The sequence below is a fragment of the Armigeres subalbatus genome, chromosome 1 (assembly GCF_024139115.2).
Source record: "Armigeres subalbatus isolate Guangzhou_Male chromosome 1, GZ_Asu_2, whole genome shotgun sequence".
NCBI classification, from domain to species: domain Eukaryota; kingdom Metazoa; phylum Arthropoda; class Insecta; order Diptera; family Culicidae; genus Armigeres; species Armigeres subalbatus.
In genome coordinates this window covers 100613664-100633774 of record NC_085139.1, presented here as the reverse complement: position 1 = coordinate 100633774, position 20111 = coordinate 100613664, and the positions used below count along the sequence as shown (strand labels likewise).

The window sequence follows — 20111 nt, the reverse complement described above, 5'->3', positions numbered from 1 at the left end:
TGTTTTCAAAGCAAAATATTGCATTCACGAGAACCTATAAATATGAGTACCGCATCATTCTTGCATCATTCCATTGCCACGCTCTGATTGGTGCAGACGTCAGCGAATGAGCTCTCGCTAGGTCAGGAAGGCATAAAAAAGCGCAGCACTTTTCCTCTCAATCTGACCCTGAGATCTGACAAGAACAGGCAAAGCAACCGCATCGCCAGAACTTTTGAAGTGTTGCTCCATCGTCTCAGCTACGCAATCGCAAACTTAAGCTTTCTCAAGAGCAAGGCAGAATCGTCAGCATCATCGGCATTTTCGGTCCGGCATTGTCGAGGCCACCGCACAAAGGAGAAGCCTACCGGACAGTAAGCGCGGCTCGGCGGTGTGACAATAGACTGTCAATGACAACACTGAACAAGATGAATTATTGACAGTGGCTGATTTTCTACCCGCCACTTCCACAGCCAGGCGCTATCGTATATACGCAAATAGTTAACCTCCAGAAATTGATATGGCGAAAGACATCTAACGCGGGTTTTCTCAAAATTAGGAACTTTTCATGAAAAACTGTATTGTACCGGTTATGATGGGTGGTGTTCGCTAGTACGCCTACCAAATATTTTTGACGTAGGACTTACGTCTATCTTTACTATACCGGATGTCATTTTAAAATATTCAAATCGACCGCGTTACGCTGTGTTGAAAGATTTTAAACGTTAATAGCGTTCGTCTCAGTGGACGAATTTCTGCGGTAAGCCCCTCAATCGACAGATTTCAAGTATGCCTTTCATGTCCATGCTTGATAAGACCCGAAAAACTTGTTTCAATAGGCATGAAACTGTTTTCAATGAAAAACATTGAGCTTAAGGGAACCTATAAATATGGGTACCGCATAATTCTTGCATCATTCCATTACCACGTTCTGATTGGTGCAGACACCAGCGAATGAGCAGCCGCTGGGTCTGCCGAGAAGCCATAAAATAGCGCAACGCGATTTTTTCCTTTCATTCTGACCGGGACAAGCGAAGCAACTGCATCATTGATTGAACAGCACTTTTAATAGGGAATGAAGTCTGCACCGACCGCTTTTTCGGCTCGTCACCATCGAAGCGACCATCATCATCCGAAACCTAGCCAGCACATCAGCAGTCCACCCTACAGACCCGACAAAGCAGCAATGCTGAGCAGATACCGGCAGCAGCAGCAGAGTCGAGACGAGACCGGCCGGCATCGGTGCTGAGCCGAGACAGGCTGAAGAAAGCCACATGATGCAGCATGTATGTCCAAAAAACAAACGGTTCTTCAGAGAGCCAATAATAGAGATCAATATCAATGCTTTCAATACCCTTCGGGATAAAAATTGTACTTGGGTGCCAAATCCAATATTCTAGAGATAAAATTTTATGCGTGATTTTCATAAATAGCGTCAAAACTAACAGTAGATAATTTTTCTGATTTAACCGCGAAGTGGACGAAGGACTTCGCTTGACCATGCCTTTAAAGATTCATAAGATGTCCAAATCTCTCACATAATCTTATTTGGATAAAGAAAACACCGATTACAGCTAAAACATTAATAAACTATCAATCGATTTTTCATCAAATGTTGGATTTTTTGGCATTGATCAAGAAATATCTAGATAAACATTGTTTGATACTGACCGCACACAAAGCGAACGTGACTGAATGATCGTCCCATGTTACCAATTCTAAATCTTATCACTCGAAATCCCATGTCCGGGTGTTTCCTTCCTTCTACTACTAACAATGTTGTCTCAGAAAAGAACACGTACTTCTCACCTGAACTGCAATTCTAAGCTCGCTTTCCCGGCTTATTGGCCTGTGTCTAGCGAAAAGTCCCGTTAGGAAATAGACGCCAGCAGCGAGCAACAAGCGTAAAAAAGAAGAAGCCCTTCTCGAACGCGTTGATGATGATGACGCTTTGGCTGACAAAGAAGCGGGATATAAGACACTAGCTGATTGGCCCACCAATTGGGAAGCAGAGAAGATTCAAAATAAGGTATAAAAGAAAAGTGCATTCGCTCGCAGAGCATTCAGTCTTTTTTATACCACCACTAGAAATTCGCGGTTATTTGAAAAGATCGTTTTCTTACTTTTTGCACTTAGCCGAAGCAAACAGCCTTTTTCAAGGCTCTAAGAGTTAAAAATAATGTTCTCCTTCAGTCGCTATCGCACGGATTAGAAGGTCTACATCCCTGCTGAACCAACTTGTGGTTTATTTCAGGCAGTCCTTCAGTGGGAAGGTTGCCACTGTCGAGGCTAATATTTCGTGACCGGACAGATACTTCCTGAATTTATTTATCCAAAATAGTTGATGTGAGAAATTTGGACATATTATGTATCTTAAAGGCATGGTCAAGTCAAGTCCTACGTCCACTTAGCGGTTATGTCACAGACATTACCCACTGTTCGTTTTTTTTACGCAGAACTACACGGAGAAAAAGGCACGTAGTTTGAAATAACAAAAGATATTTTAGTTACTAGTTAAAGATTGTCGCTGTAGTCGCTGTCCGGAACATCTTTTGCTGGCGAGGATAGGGGAGCTAAATGTCAAAGAAGGAAAATCCATACGATTTGACAGCTTGGTACCCAACATGTTCCGGACAGCAGAACAAAGGGAACCGAATCGACAATCTTTATCTAGTAACTAAAATATCTTTTGAACTCTTGATTATTGAAGAAAAAGATTGATAGTGTGAGTGCGAACCCAAAATATTGAAGTAAATATTGAGGGAAATCCAAGGGGTAAACCACTCGGCACAATGTGCCGACGGCACTTTGCGGCACACTTTCGGCACGTCTGGGCACCCTTCTTTACATTTTCCTATTTTGACAGCTGAGCTTTTATGCATGAAGTGTCAAGAGCTAGAAGTAAAGAAGTAAAAACAAAAATATTTGCATCGTCCATCATCAGATTACAACCAGGTTACAATTTACAATCCAGGCTACAATCTATATATCAGAACTGCAGCACTTCCGTCGCACTGGACAACCGTCGGCCACATTTCCAGAAGATGGCACGACACTCGAGGACATCGAAACTCCTCCCAGGGAACGCGTGGCAAATGGGGTGGATGATGTAAGTAACTCTTCAATTTGTAAGACATAATCGATTCACAACCTTGCTTTGTTACTTCCATCGGTCGGATTCACCGGAATCGAATTGCAGCACTACTACTAAGCAAACCACCGACACCACCCCGTCAGTTTTAAACATCCAAGTTGAAAAGGAAGTACACATTTATGAGTAGGAAGATCGAAGACATTGATCGGCCTTCAACTAGGAAGGCAACTTCCTCTATTCAACAGCATGTCCTGGAAAAGAAACGGTATAACGAAGAGTAAACAAGAGAGCCTGGAGGACAATAGTACCGGAGATTCCGAGCGTGCTTCTGACTTCTAAGATAACTACGCCCCAACAGAAGTAAGTCGAACGGGATTTGAAGAAATTCAAATCGAAGCCTTGTGCTTTATGTGCGGGAGTTCAGGTTTGAACGAAATATCTGCGTTTGCCGCTCCGAATCATACCATCAGTGTCGTTCGATGAAACCAACTTCCCGAATAGAAATAAATTGTACGCCGAATAGTTGATATTATTAGTTTTCGATTCCGCTTATAATCATCATAACCTGTATGATCTATGTACAATTTTATGATTAACAAAAATAACGACTCGATCATATACAATAATTCACAGATTATACATGGTGAAGTAAGGATTACCTGATATCATTTTATTCTAAACGTATCTTACCATAAATAATTTAGATAGCTTTTCACCAACACAGAAATTCAAGTGTTTTCTTTTTCAGTGTAATTGTGACAATTCTTTCGGCAAATGTTGTCCGGGCCAACTTCCATTTAAGTTTTTCGGCAGCAATGTGGATAAAATGCAATATGTATTGCATGCCGAAATCAAAAATAAATTGGTTTAGAATACATGTAAGTAGACTCTGTATATTATACGACGTAGAAAGCTAACATAAATATTGTTTATTTTCAGAAATACTACCTCCTAAGATGGAAATAAGAACTCATTACGCTATTGCACTAGCGGATTCGGCTGAACCGCGGAACGTTTGTGAAGGTAAGTCTATGATAAACCACATTCAAATTATATGACTCCCAATCGATCCGATAACCTTTTCCATCAAATTGCTGTATTCGTTGAATCGATTCTTGAAGTTTTTTCATGCTACTTCATGCCACTGCAGTTCTTTTTCTGTTTTGTAAACAAATTTATGTATTTGAGTTCTTTGGAAAAATCTGTTTTAGGTAAGTCTTTAATAAGTCTAGTATCGACTGTGACAATGAATCGCGATCATTTTTTGACAGGAATGGTTAACTGAACATTGTTGAGACTGGTCATATGCTATAGGTTTTGACAGGGCAATTGAATCGAACAACATAGTTGAATTCAATTCTCTTGCCAAAGGTTGAGTATGTTCAACTTTATTTTCGTGAGTTGATTGAGCGTTGTTAGATATTCAATTGCATTTAAGTCAAGCGACTTACTCAATACAATTACACAATCCAAAGTTAACATTATGCTAGGTTTTGACTGATCAATTGGTTTGAAGTGAACGCGAATTGATCGTCCATACACCTCCATATAAATGACTTGAATGAAAATTAAATTGTACATTAACAACTGTACCAATACCCTTTTATTGACTTATAATAATTATCAAGAAGTTAGAGCATAAATGTTGCTCAAACCTCAGGTGAGGGGGGTCGGTCAATATCTTACGCTCCATATAAATAAAAATTCAATTGTGTGAAAAAAATCTTACAGGGGTGGGGTAGGGGGATCGAAAGACCCAGAAAAAATGCTTACGTAATAAGTGTACGACCCCATATATATTATCTACAGTCATTAATTTTTTTGTCTTATTTTATAGGAACATGCAGCCTCGCATGCAGCACCACCGGAAAAAGCAGATCCTCTGGACATGGCCAAAGATTCAGCATTAAACAGAAATCATTCCAGAGTTAGTTTTTGTTGTTCTTCGAAATTTGCAGTATATTGGAAAAAATTGAAGAAGCAATTATAACTTGGAAAGCAATGATTTATCAAGCCATAATGAGATAACTTAAAAAAACCGTTGATATTTTTGAATAAATTAGGAAAATTATTCATTAATTATATAAGATGGTAAATAAAATATGATGAAAACTTGTTTTGTGTTCAATTATTTTATCATGAACTGAAAAAACACAAAAATGCTATTCAAATCTTAGCAGGAATCGTACTATTCTTTAACTATCGTATTCTGTATCATATTTCGTGAAATAATATTATACATATTGTAATACGGTAATGGTATAATTGAATGCTTATTATACACCTTTCAATTTGAATTAAGCATGGAATCCAAGGGGTGTCTCACTGTTATCAATCGCAGCAAATTTCAATCGAAATAAAGTCGATTTGAAGTGAATGCAATTGATAGACACTGTTTGATCATTTTTGCAACACATCATCTAAGACACTGAACTATAATTTTTGTCTAAGCAAGCGCAGATTTTGTACGTTACCAATGACATCGAGTAGTTTGTTTATTTTAACATCAACAAAGAAACTTAAGCATGATTTCTGATTTTACAATTGCTTTGTATAAAATTTATTAATAGATTTTCTTATTTCAGAATTCCAAACCATCCTTTGCCAAGATGATTTACAAGGGAAATCGGCAGAAACATAGCATTCAACAATATCAACAAAAATTAAAGTGTTGCAACCCTTTTTCCACCTTTGAGTTGAGCAATTCCGAACGACTTCTATATTCGTAATCGTGTCCATCTTCGGACTCCTATTTAAGGCATCTGCTTGCACAATTTTAGTTCTCTGTCTGGCGTTTTAGATTCATTGTAATATATAACCATCAATTGAAATTTGCTTTCAATTTGGAAAGATTTATAATACGATACTGCAAATGTCCGTGTCCGCAAATTCTTCCGTGAAGTAGAGAAGAATCTTGCGTCCTACTCAATGTCTTCGCGCGAAACTTAATGGTTTAGAGGCCTGGCCAAAACACGGTCACCAGAGCTTATATTGAACGATTATGTACAATGTATGTTTAAAATGAGTTGCCGTATTGTCGATAGTTTCAAACTTTTGTTGCGTACTGATAATAAATAGCCTCGGAAATAGCACAAGTAAATTAACTCAAACTAGGAAATATTTTCGTTATGATGTAATTATCTTGAACTATCAACTAACTTCACTTCTTCGCAATGCATAGATCCATCGTCATAATCATCCATATATTACCGAGTAGGTATGTTACAGCACCTTTGCAAGTATGTATTTTGCCAAAAAGGGGAAATAAATCCATTGCTTTATTCATGCGAGGAAGGATTTTTTTTCTTGCTAATTGCTTTCAATTGATGTTTCACGAAATGTGTTCATTACCGCTGTCATCGTTTGATTTGACAGATGGTTCATTCGGTGCGTTGCTAAAATCAGCAAATGCACTTTTAATAAATCTCGATTCACATCGAAATAAAGTCGCTTTGGTTACTTTGTTAATTTCAGCGAATAAATTTAAATAAATCTATATGAGACACCCCTTGATGGAATCATTATTTGATCTATAATTTGTTAAAACAAAAAGCATACTATCGATCATCTACGTTGAATACAATTATAATCCGAATCATTACAAGTCAAAAAAACGATGATAAACTAACGATATCTGGTAAAATCGCTTAACAAAAATATATGAAAAAATTGGTCTTATTGAATGGTAACGATACTTAACGACCCATTCAATGTATCATCCAAAATCAAATTATTGTAGACGGTATCGTAAATATTATTCGTGGTATAATTATCGTTCGATATTTTTAATGATTCCATTAAAAATTCAATAACAATTCTTTATAATCAAATAACGATAACCAGAAAAATAGTTGTATAATTTCATTCTATTCGGGTTGGCTCAAACGAAATTGTCCTGAACCGCACCGTGTTTGAGGAAAACAGTGTTGAATCGGTTCAATTGGCTCGCCGTGTACCGTGTGCTACATGACTACAGGAAGTAAAGTAGTGTCTGAAGTATGAAAGAACTATACCAAAATACCTATTTGGGAACGAGTAATCTGGGAGCGGACCCGACCATTGATATGTGCCGCTTGTTTGGAGAGCAAAATCTGTACGACGCAGTGTTTTAATAAAACATACACAAAATTCTCGTCATTCGGAACACTTTCTTTTCTGCTTTTCTGTTTTTTTTCTGATACATAATCTGAATTTATATCAATAAATAATACTCCACATAGTACGAATTAAGTTTCACACACATCCGGTTTCTGGTCGAGTCCATTTCTCCTGGTACATTGTGATTTTAGTTGTATGTAGCATAGGTATGTACCTACGCCAGGAACTAATAACCGGGACCCGACACTCGGAATTTTTCGGTGTTGCGCTTAATTCTAAATCGGTGTGTAGGAGTCCTAGGTATACAACTGAAAAGACACTAAAGATGCTGTCAGTTATCAGTTTTCCCCATATGTTTTTCTCACCGTGCATTATTTATTGACAGCATTGATATTTTTGTTTTTCGCTTGTCATTCTCGTTTCTCATAATAATATCATCTGCTGCATACCGATCAGTGCGAGGCGGAAAGTGTCGTTGAGGAACTGGACGAGTTACAGCTGGACCCGCAGGAACTAGCCCAATTCGTCGAAGCCAATGAAATTCCCCTGCCGGGTGAACCGAGTACATCCAAAATATGGCTGCCACTCCCCGAAGAACACGCAGGTCCACGGTCGCGTCGACGTCGTTGTAGGGATTGAGACGGAGGAGACGGCCCTAACACGACAGTCGGAAACGGACGATGAAAACCCACAGCGGAACGAAATATTGATCAAGAAATTTGTCGCCGGTGAGATCAGCTATGCGGAATATCAAGCCCGTATGCAGCAGGGCGGAGAAATGGACTTGGAAGAAGAAAAATGGGCGACACGGCAAGTTGGCCAAGAAGTCTTCCTGATTCGAAAAAGATTTTAAAGCGGATTGATGCGTTGAGGGGAAATTTGCAAGGTGAAGGTTGACGGCAAAACTCCGATGAAACGACACCGAAGGTTTTTGCAAGGATCGATGGGACAAGCCATTTTTTGCTACTCCCGTGGACACGCCGAGGTGGCTAAAAAAGTTATGTTTGGAGATTGTGCGACAAATGCCGTTAGTGCACGAGCCGTTCGTCACGTTAGCTTAAATATATGAAACGAAAGATCCGAAAAATTTCCTACAGTTTTCGTTAATCACGGCCATTGTAACCTTCAACATCCAACAGTGGGTTCGCATTACGGAGATATCCGAGAATCTAGGTAATCTTAGCCGGGCGTTGATGTGCTACGCCCGGATCATCAAATAGGATCCGAAAATTTTTGATCTACGAATGAAACGTGTTCAGTTGTTGGAAAAGAAGGGTGAAGGGAATCAAGCTTTCAAATGCTTTTTGCTATGCTGCCGTCAATTTCGAAGGAGCGAAGGGGAGAGTTTTTGGTGGAAACGGCTAAGAGCCTGGCCAAAAAGTTTCACGAAGAGTAGCTATTGACGCCATGGATCGCGCTTATGGAACAATTCCGTAGTTATGTGTGGAAGACATCAATTTATTGTTGGAATTACTGATCAACCGGATGCTTTCGAAAAGCATTAGATGTTCTAATGGCGCACACCAACGTAGAGGTTCATGAGATGGTCAACGAGGTAGAAGAGAATGATTCCAATGCCAACAAAGCGATTTATTCTGTGATCATTCCGAATAACATGGTACTGGACTTTCGTACACAATTGACCGTGGTTCTGGTTCACCTGAATTGCGAACATCTGTACGATTACGATATGATTGTGGAGAACATTTTTATTAACATCAATGTGGAAGAGGCTGGGGATTGTTATCTGGATGTTGCGGAATCGATGAAAGATCTGCGCGTTGAAGCTTTTAATTCGGTTGATTTAACGTAAACGTTTTTCGCTGGCAGCCATTTGCGTTATGCTGATTGTTTACATGCGCTCGGGAACTATGACAGTAATCAAGGCTAGCTCCCACTCCCACACTAGAACGTCCGCCAACTTGTAGGCGGCAATGTACTTGGGCAGCCGGGTCAAAGTGAATAGGAACATGATTTCCATTTTTCTTGTTAAAAAGCTCGTATTACTCGTTAACACCATTTGTAACACTTTGTCAGATTATGGCAGCACAGCAGCAGAGTGCCAACCCGAGCAATACAATTGTCACAAACAAGTGTCCTTGACTTCTACTGGATAAGATAAGGTCATGTAGAAGTTGATGCAACCTATTATGTCAGAATTGTGCTGCTAGGGAAATCGTTCGTTCTGCCATGTCGAATGAATGCGTCAGGTGATGTTTTTTTTAAAGCGATAGTTCCTGCTGTTCTGCAGGAAAAGCTGGGAAAATTAATTTACACAATGAAGTTGAAGAGCAGCCTAAGATGTGAAAGTGGATCAAATTGAGATAAAAAAAAATTGATTCCACGTTCGATGAATAAGTCTGATTAAACACATCCGGACTTCAAGACACCGTATGGATTACTGTTTACTTGTGGTACGTAAAATAGATTTGAAGAAAGGCAGTGCTGCAGTTGCGAACGTATACCTAACTAATCACCAAAAGCTGATTATAGCCGTTGCTGCTGGTTGAGATTGAAGGGTTCTCATAGCAGTATTCAGCGACGAAGACTGCCAGTCCCATAAATACAGCGCACTACAATCTGGTGTAGATGTAACTTTGCTGACCGCTCACAAATCAACTATTTTGACAGCCTTACCAACTGGGAGTGCTAATTCTGAGCGATTTCCCAGGTGGAGAAGAAATATGTTTCCGATTTGACAGTTGAAGTACGTCGAAAGGACCATATTGGCCACACTAATAGACCATGACCTACTGATACGGCTCCGACCTGTCGTGTTCGGTATGGTGTTCTAGTGAGTTTCTCTTGAGGCAGCCTAGTCGTCCAAAATATCGAGCGGGTCTCTTGTTCTGCGGCGTTCTGGAAGGAGAAGCGTCTGTTGAAGCAGATACTTTACGGGTTGGAGGCTGTGGCGCAGCTGATACTTTTTACGCCGAAGATGTCTTTTCTCGCTAGGGATGTCCGCTTTGCCGCCCTGGAAGGTGATGCCTTTTGAGCGATGGATACTTTTCTGGCAGGTGGTGGAGACGGGGTTCGATTACGTGCAGCTGACTTTTGCCTCTTTGGCTGTTAAGACCCCCGCACATAGGATACGTTTGCGTTGCGTTTGACACATTTCCCATGGGAAAACTGTCAAACGCAACGCAAACGTATGCTATGTGCGGGGCTCTTTAGTGTTGGGTCAGACACCACCCCGGAACTCACACTGATGATTAACACCTCTCGTTGCTCGCCGACTTCACATTCCATCAGTTTTTGAACTCCATGCATCTTCATATTCCGCATCCGCAACACCAACAACAAAACAAGCGCGCATAGACATCATTTATGAAAAATATGATGAGTGTGAGATTATTATGAGATTATACAAGTAAAAAAAAATGAAATTTTCTAAAATTGCTCTATAAAATTTGAAATTATTTCCCAGTCGATTTCCAAAAAAAAATACCTTCAGGATTCTTGAGAAAATCCTCCAGGATTCCGACACAGCAAAAATAGTTGTTGAATATTACATCGAAATCGCTTCAACCCGTAGAATCCATCGGCTGTTGAATATTACACTGCGCGATGTACTAGAGTGCTTGCTGTGTAATGAAAGGAGGCGATGTAATTTCGATCGATGTAAAAAATAAAACTACGTAATCGAAGCGATGTAAATCAATACGATGTAAAAGCGTCCGAGCATATAGGTTCTCAATACTGGTATTTTCGGCTTATTAATCACTTATTAACTTTATTTTTATTGTTATTGCACATACAATATTTATTTGTGATCATTTTTTTTTCTCTCTGTTATATTGAAAGTACATAGAATATTTATTGTATGCCCACGGATCGGGTTATTACCACACAGGTGCGGTGATAGTGTGCCATTCGGCAGATTCTTAGAATAAATTTCACTACTGATGGTTGGCAGTTACAGACTGGTGGCATTGTTCGTCAACTGGAAGGCTAGGCAGGGATTGTTATTGGGAGTAGCCACAGTCGGTCCGTAGGATTCATTGCCCTTATCGGTCTTTCTGGAACAACCAGCTGTAATGACGGGGGACGCAAGTTAACGTGAACACGAACTCCTGTTCGGTGAAATGGCATGTCGAAAGGTGAGCAGCTTCTTACTTATTAGAACACCCAGATTAATTCTAGATTAGTTGCCACCGTAGAAACAACTTTACTAAGTGGAGGTCGGTGGTCTATTAGATGCTGAAATACAAAAAAAAGTCTAGTTGAGCTGGTAAGAAACGATTTTTAAGATGATTCATTGAAATACGTATTGTTCCAAGATGATCCAAGAGAATATCTAGAACACAACAGAGGATTTCCCATAATCCACAAGATTTTAGGAGATGCCATGAACTCTTAAAAAGATTTTGCGGAGAAAGAAGAATTTCCTTAAGGATTTTTTTTTTCAAGAAATTCTTTCAAAATACTGCTTTGGAATACAAACACTTTACAAACAGTAATAAGGTCACCTAGAAGGATTCCATTCGGAGATTCCGAAAAGAATGCTTCTATGAAATATTTTCTGGATTATTTAAATGCACTAAGAAAGATATTGAAGGAAATCTTATAGATATTTAGGGAAATCGCTTGACTCTGAAAAGAGTTTCTATAAAATTCGAATGGTATCCAATGGAATTCTGAAGGATTCGCTCTGATAATTGAAAATCTTCTAGGTTTCTAATGTGAATTTCCTCAGAATTCTGATAGAAATTTTCCTGAGTTTAGGTTGAAATCTTTGTGGGATTCCAGCTGTAAGAATTTCTGTTAAGGAATACAAAAGAAATCACTTTAAGGCTTTCAAAATTTGTTTTTTCTGGAATTTAGGAACGCACCTTGTTAAGATCCTGAAAAGTAAAGCTTTCGAGATTCCAAAAGCCATCTTTCTGGAAAAAGGAATTTCCCATGGATTCTGAAGGTGTAGGCAGTCATTCTAAAATTCGAGAACCGTTTTCGTCTGGAATTCTCAAAAAAACTTCTTGCATCTTAAAATGAAACTGAGTTTCCGTAATGCATTTTACTTACGGGTATCTCGCAGAACATCGTTCGTCGATTATGAAGGAAATTGCTAGGGGATTTCGCAGAGAATCTTTAAGGCGTTCCGGAAGGAATCTTTGTGCTCTCTTGTAGAGAACCACGGCACTTTGGAAGAAATTGTTCTGGAATTTCACATGGAGTCCAAGAGGTCCTAAGGACATTTTGGAATTATGGAATCATTCTAGGATACTATGGAGATGCTTATGAGATCCACTGAAAGATCCTTCAACGATTTCCTGGCTCAAGGTAGCCTCACACCTCGGGATTTTTTTCCGCCGTATTTTGGCCCCAAATGTAAAATGTTTAGTAAAATGTCCCCAAATTCGTAAGGAAATTTAAGAGGAATTCCAAAGGGAATCATTCTGAGAGTTAGTTATAGGTAAGGCATCAAGAATTTCAAAAGGAATCCTAGGATGTCAAAGGAATCCGTCTAGGGTTTTAGATGCCGTTTGGGATTGAAGAGTGGTTACGTGAGTAATTCAGAGGCGTTTGTTTGATATCTGAGAGAAAAACCTTTGGAAACGCTTGTTAGGGATCCAAGAGAAATCCTTTTGGGTATCCAAAGATAACCACGGAGTTCGAGAGGAGATTTTTCCGATTTTCGAAGGAAAATCTTTACAGCCCTCGACGGGAATACTTTCAGGATTCCAACGAGAATTCTTCCGGAATTCCGACGAAAATGCTTTGCGAATACAATAGGAAAGCTTTGGGACTTCTATGGAATCCTCCCGGAAATCCTTCCGATATTCGAAAGGGATTTCGAAGATTTCACAAAGTCGTTTTAAAGATTCAGGAGAAATCCTTCCGGAAAAATTAAATCAACCGTTAAAAAGGTGAACGACGTAACATGTGTTGAGTGATACGTCTGTTTCTCTGTCTGTGTCCAGGATATCGGAAAATTTCCTTCCGAGAGGTCGGAGAGAATTCTTCTAAGAGACCAAGAGAATTCTTTCGGAAGATTGAACAGAATCCTTTCGAAATCGGAGGAAATCTTCCAGGACTTTAGCGGAGCTTCGATGGGAATACTTTCGAGACTCCGATGGAAATCCTCCAAGATTCCAATGCAAATCCTTCCAGGATTCCGACGGAAATCCTTCCGAGATTCCGACAAGAATCCTTTCAGGATTCCTAATAAAATCATTCTGGGGTTCCAAAGGAAATATTTACGTGATTTCGAAGTAAATCCTTCGAGAACTTGAAAAAGTCCGAGTTACTAGAGGGAATCCCACAGGATTTTCAGAATCCAGCCAAGATTCAGAAAGAAATCCTGCGCAGTTTCTAAAGAGAACTCAAAAGAAATCCTGCCGAGATTTCGAAGGTAATCCTGTGGTGATACTGTGATTCCAAATATAATACTCCCGTTGGAATCCCTAAACAGTAAACACTTCCCGTTGGAATCCCCAAACGATTCCCGTTGGCATCCCTGAACGATTCCCTTTGGAATCCCTAAAGGATTCCCGATGGTATCACTAAAGGATTCTTGTTGGTATCACTAAAGTATTCCCATTGGAATCCCAAAAGGATTCCCTTTGGAATCCTTAAACGATTCTCGTTGAAATCCTTCAACGATTCCCGTTGGAATCCCTAAAGGATCCCCGTTGGAATCCCTGAAGAATTTCCGTTGAAATCACTAAACGATTCCCGTTGGAGTCCTAGAGTATACCTGTTACAATATCTGAAGGAATCCGTTGCAATCCCTAAAGGGATGCAATCCAACGAGGATGTTGGAATCCTAAACGATTCCCCGTTGAAATCTTTAAACTATTCCCGTTGGAATCCTAAAGGATTCCCGTTTGAATCTGTGGTGACCGATATAATCTTTCATCGTATTCTCCACAGAATCCTTAAAGGATTCCCGTTGGTTTTACTAAAGTATTCCCGTTGCAATCCCTAAAGGATTCCCAATACAATCCCCACATAATTCCCGTTGAAATCCCTAAAGGATTCCCGTTGCAATCTAAAGGATTCCCGTTGGAATCCTAGAAGATTACCATTGGAATCCCTAAAGAATTCCCGTTGAAATCACTAAACGATTCTCATAGGGAATCCTAAAATATACCTGTTACAATATCTGAAGGAATCCCGTTACAATCCCTAAAGGATCCCCGTTGGAATCCTAAACGATTCCGTTGGAATCCTACAAATTCCTGTTGAAATCACTAAACGAATCCCGTTGGAATCCCTAAAGTATACCCACAGGTATACCTGTTACAATCCTGAAGGAATCCCGTTGCAATCCCTAAAGGGGATGCAATTCAACGAGGATGTTGGAATCCTAAACGATTCCCGTTGAAATCCTTAAACTATTCCGTTGGAATTCCTAAAGGATTCCGTTGGAGTCCTTAACGGATTCCGTTGGTTTTACTAAAGTATTCCGTTGAAAACCCTAAAGGATTCCGTTCCAATCCCACAGAATTCCGTTGGAATCCCTTAACAATACCCGTTGGAATCTAAAGGATTCCCGTTGCAATACTAAAAGGATTTCCGTTGGAAACCCTAAACGATTCCGTTGGTTTTACTAAAGAACCCACAGAATTCCCGTACTAAAAGGATCCCCGTTGGAACCCTAAACGATTCCCATTGGAATCCTTAAACAATTTCAGTTGGAATCCTAAACGATTCCCTTTGGAATCCCTAAAAGCTTTCCGTTGCAATACCCAAAAGAATTCCTATTGGAATCCCTAAAGGATCCCCGTTGGAACCCCTAAAAAATTCCCGTTGCAATCCTTAAAGCAAAAACATCAACCGCAGATGTTCGTCCGTTTGGTTCCGCCTTATCCACAACTCGGTGGCCAGCTCAAATCGGCACGAGCCTTATACCGATTTTATTTAATTATGAGCTGATATGGTATGCATTTGGATTCGATTGTTTTTTATTTTCACTCCAAACGTTAAGAATCTCAAAGTCGCATTTAAATTTTCCAACTATTCGAAATATCCAATCAGAACTATAGTTACGGAAAACAACTTTCAAAACTCGGTTTCTGAAGGACTTACCAGACTACCAGAATTTGAGATATATTTAGCTGACATTGATGCATTACAATAGCAATGGTAACCGTTCACCAAAATATCCGCATCACTTTCCCAAATCCGCGCAAGGATTACAACTCGTTCGTGCAAACCATTCCAACCGACGACGCCACCTAACTATTCCACCTATTCGTTTACATTGCGATCGGTCAACACAAAATAAAAAGAAAAAGTTATCCGACGCCCAAAAAGTTGCTTGACCGCCCAAAAATGAAACCCTTTCGTTGAAGCAGCAAAAAAGTGATTGTAAACATGCTCATAAAGGTATCGATTGTTTTCGGTTTTGATCGATTTCGGCAAAATCAATGACCCACAAAAGCTTAACCTTGGATGACGCGAAGGCTAAGGTTCAGTCCGGCTCTCAATTAAAAAAAAAAAAACAAATGGAAAAACTGCTGCGCTCCGCCGGATCGCGTTGGTTGTTTGGGTTTGACGTCAGCCTGCGAATGGCGCGTCGTTTCAAATTTCCAACGGCAATTGAATAAAAAGGGAATGGATACTTACGATCGAGGTCACCGATGTACTTCATGGTAATTTCGCAGTGCCCCCAGACGGCGGACACGATCGGGTAGAGCTTTCGTACCTTGAGCCCCCGGAATGCCACCATATTGACCGTCGACGATGAAACTGAGCGTTCCCTCGTCCATGTCTAACGCTACTAGGAATTTTTCCGGCACTAGGAAGGTCTCGTCTGGCTTAAGTATCGCGGGGTACGTGACACCGGGGCAGGTTTTCGAATTGTGGTACAGCATATTGCGTCCCAAGTCCCAGCCCCAACTCTGGTCGTTCGAACCGATCAGACTTTGATAACCTACGGAGTCCCTCGGATGTGGCAACACCGATCACAGCATGTGTACCTCGCTGCCGCGTCGACCAGAACACTTCCCACACGTGCAGTCCCTTGGTGAAGCCCGCCTTGCCCCGTATGCAGTCTGTGCTCTGTGCCACCGGGTACCGGTGGAATGTCATCTTGTCGTCCTCCTTCACAAACACATTGAGCGAGCGGTCCTCCGAGTTCCAGGAATATTTGATCTGCGTTTCGCGAGCGGCCGGTGGCATATCGAGCAGGAGATCAAGTCGGGCCGGACGCTGGACGTGCGCCGCCAGTTCCACGGGATCTTCGGGATAAAGGGCGATGGTTGGTCGCGGCTGCTGACCGTTTTGACACCTCCACTGATCTTTTGGCCAATGTTCATGCCAGGGTGAGCCCCGCTATTAGTACGACTGCTGCGGGTGCTTCGGATGGCAACCTTGTACGAAACTCGAATGCGCTCAAACTCACGGGGATCGATGCGGTTCAGGACCACGCGGGGCAGTAACGTTGAGGTGGATGACAATATACTCTGTGGACGGCGGCGATCGCTTGACCTTACCACCGGACCCCGGCTACTTTTGTATCTGCAAGGAGAACAAAACGGAAATGCTGTTAGTGATTTTTGTTAGCGTGAAAGTAATAAATAATGACAAAAAACTTTGTAGGAATTTTAGCGATCTAATTTAAATATTGCCATCCTATCGCAGATCGTCAGACAAATTAACACACAGGTTAAGAAAGGTTGATATACTTGCTTGAGATGGCCGTATGGATTGCAGTTTTTACTTTGGACAGAAAACGCAGAAAACGTAAATAAAACGTGACGTGAGGAATCTGTCAAAACTCACAGCAAACACTTTCAAATAAATTTACCATAATGTGAGTAAAATACACTAGCGCCTCTGGCGGTGCTGGTCTCGTCAGCTCATCTGGGTTGCATGAATTTTAAATCGGTTCTTCGGGACTCCGATGTCCCGGTTATTAGTTCCTGCCTACGCTATGGCCTGATCCGTTTCCGTCTGTTTCCATCTTCCAGTAGCTGGCCATATCTTGGTGTGTAGCAGACAATACAACATCAAAAAAACGATAAAGGCTTCCAGTTTATTTATTTGAGAAACCGATTGGAGCACCAGCAGGAACTAATAACCGGGACATCGGAGTCCCGAAGAACCGATTTAAAATTCATGCAACCCAGATGAGCTGACGAGACCAGCACCGCCAGAGGCGCTAGTGTATTTTACTCACATTATGGTAAATTTATTTGAAAGTGTTTGCTGTGAGTTTTGACAGATTCCTCACGTCACGTTTTATTTACGTTTTCTGCGTTTTCTGTCCAAAGTAAAAACTGCAATCCATACGGCCATCTCAAGCAAGTATATCAACCTTTCTTAACCTGTGTGTTAATTTGTCTGACGATCTGCGATAGGATGGCAATATTTAAATTAGATCGCTAAAATTCCTACAAAGTTTTTTGTCATTATTTATTACTTTCACGCTAACAAAAATCACTAACAGCATTTCCGTTTTGTTCTCCTTGCAGATACAAAAGTAGCCGGGGTCCGGTGGTAAGGTCAAGCGATCGCCGCCGTCCACAGAGTATATTGTCATCCACCTCAACGTTACTGCCCCGCGTGGTCCTGAACCGCATCGATCCCCGTGAGTTTGAGCGCATTCGAGTTTCGTACAAGGTTGCCATCCGAAGCACCCGCAGCAGTCGTACTAATAGCGGGGCTCACCATGGCATGAACATTGGCCAAAAGATCAGTGGAGGTGTCAAACGGTCAGCAGCCGCGACCAACCATCGCCCTTTATCCCGAAGATCCCGTGGAACTGGCGGCGCACGTCCAGCGTCCGGCCCGACTTGATCTCCTGCTCGATATGCCACCGGCCGCTCGCGAAACGCAGATCAAATATTCCTGGAACTCGGAGGACCGCTCGCTCAATGTGTTTGTGAAGGAGGACGACAAGATGACATTCCACCGGCACCCGGTGGCACAGAGCACAGACTGCATACGGGGCAAGGTGGGCTTCACCAAGGACTGCACGTGTGGGAAGTGTTCTGGTCGACGCGGCAGCGAGGTACACATGCTGTGATCGGTGTTGCCACATCCGAGGGACTCCGTAGGTTATCAAAGTCTGATCGGTTCGAACGACCAGAGTTGGGGCTGGGACTTGGGACGCAATATGCTGTACCACAATTCGAAAACCTGCCCTGCGTCACGTACCCCGCGATACTTAAGCCAGACGAGACCTTCCTAGTGCCGGACAAATTCCTAGTAGCGTTAGACATGGACGAGGGAACGCTCAGTTTCATCGTCGACGGTCAATATGGTGGCATTCCGGGGGCTCAAGGTACGAAAGCTCTACCCGATCGTGTCCGCCGTCTGGGGGCACTGCGAAATTACCATGAAGTACATCGGTGACCTCGATCGTAAGTATCCATTCCCTTTTTATTCAATTGCCGTTGGAAATTTGAAACGACGCGCCATTCGCAGGCTGACGTCAAACCCAAACAACCAACGCGATCCGGCGGAGCGCAGCAGTTTTTCCATTTGTTTTTTTTAATTGAGAGCCGGACTGAACCTTAGCCTTCGCGTCATCCAAGGTTAAGCTTTTGTGGGTCATTGATTTTGCCGAAATCGATCAAAACCGAAAACAATCGATACCTTTATGAGCATGTTTACAATCACTTTTTGCTGCTTCAACGAAAGGGTTTCATTTTGGGCGGTCAAGCAACCTTTTTTGGGCGTCGGATAACTTTCTGTTTTATTTTGTGTTGACCGATCGCAATGTAAAACGAATAGGTGGAATAGTTAGGTGGCGTCGTCGGTTGGAAATGGTTTGCACGAACGAGTTGTAATCCTTGCGCGGATTTGGGAAAGTGATGCGGATATTTTGGTGAACGGTTACCATTGCTATTGTAATGCATCAATGTCAGCTAAATATATCTCAAATTCTGGTAGTCTGGTAAGTCCTTCAGAAACCGAGTTTTGAAAGTTGTTTTCCGTAACTATAGTTCTGATTGGATATTTCGAATAGTTGGAAAATTTAAATGCGACTTTGAGATTCTTAACGTTTGGAGTGAAAATAAAAAACAATCGAATCCAAATGCATACCATATCAGCTCATAATTAAATAAAATCGGTATAAGGCTCGTGCCGATTTGAGCTGGCCACCGAGTTGTGGATAAGGCGGAACCAAACGGACGAACATCTGCGGTTGATGTTTTTGCTTTAGGGATTGCAACGGGAATTTTTTAGGGGTTCCAACGGGGATCCTTTAGGGATTCCAATAGGAATTCTTTTGGGTATTGCAACGGAAATCTTTTAGGGATTCCAAAGGGAATCGTTTAGGGATTCCAACTGAAATTGTTTAAGGGTTCCAATGTGAATCGTTTAGGGGTTCCAACGGGAATCCTTTTAGTACGGGAATTCTGTGGGTTCTTTAGTAAAACCAACGGGAATCGTTTAGGGTTTCCAACGGAAATCCTTTTAGTATTGCAACGGGAATCCTTTAGATTCCAACGGGTATTGTTAAGGGATTCCAACGGGAATTCTGTGGGGATTGGAACGGGAATCCTTTAGGGTTTTCAACGGGAATACTTTAGTAAAACCAACGGGAATCCGTTAAGGACTCCAACGGGAATCCTTTAGGAATTCCAACGGGAATAGTTTAAGGATTTCAACGGGAATCGTTTAGGGATTCCAACATCCCCGTTGAATTGCATCCCCTTTAGGGATTGCAACGGGATTCCTTCAGGGATTGTAACAGGTATACCTGTGGGTATACTTTAGGGATTCCAACGGGAATCGTTTAGTGATTTCAACAGGAATTCTGTAGGGATTCCAACGGGAATCGTTTAGGGATTCCAACGGGGATCCTTTAGGGATTGCAACGGGATTCCTTCAGATATTGTAACAGGTATACTTTAGGGATTTCCTATGAGAATCGTTTAGTGATTTCAACGGGAATTCTTTAGGGATTCCAATGGTAATCCTCTAGGGATTCCAACGGGAATCCTGTAGGGATTGTAACGGGAATCCTTTAGGGATTTCAACG

At 41.4% G+C, this 20111-nt stretch overlaps 1 long non-coding RNA gene and 3 pseudogenes across 2 annotated transcripts; 3 read left to right on the top strand and 1 right to left on the bottom strand.

Moving 5' to 3' along the window:
• The first annotated feature begins 2820 nt into the window (after nt 1-2820).
• Nucleotides 2821-5169, top strand: LOC134203680 (uncharacterized). 2 transcript variants are annotated; one of them, XR_009977674.1, is made up of 6 exons: nt 2821-2888; nt 2954-3088; nt 3179-3433; nt 3822-3951; nt 4013-4096; nt 4911-5169. It is a non-coding gene; the product is annotated as an uncharacterized LOC134203680 (long non-coding RNA). The 2 variants fall into 2 exon arrangements; XR_009977671.1 differs by lacking the exon at nt 2821-2888 and having other exon boundaries at nt 2905-3088.
• A 2434-nt stretch (nt 5170-7603) lies between these two features.
• On the top strand, nt 7604-9062 carry LOC134206379 (general transcription factor 3C polypeptide 3-like; annotated as a pseudogene).
• A 1843-nt stretch (nt 9063-10905) lies between these two features.
• On the bottom strand, nt 10906-16886 carry LOC134203671 (protein gustavus-like; annotated as a pseudogene).
• Nucleotides 16481-18552, top strand: LOC134206378 (protein gustavus-like; annotated as a pseudogene).
• The last annotated feature ends 1559 nt before the right edge of the window (nt 18553-20111 follow it).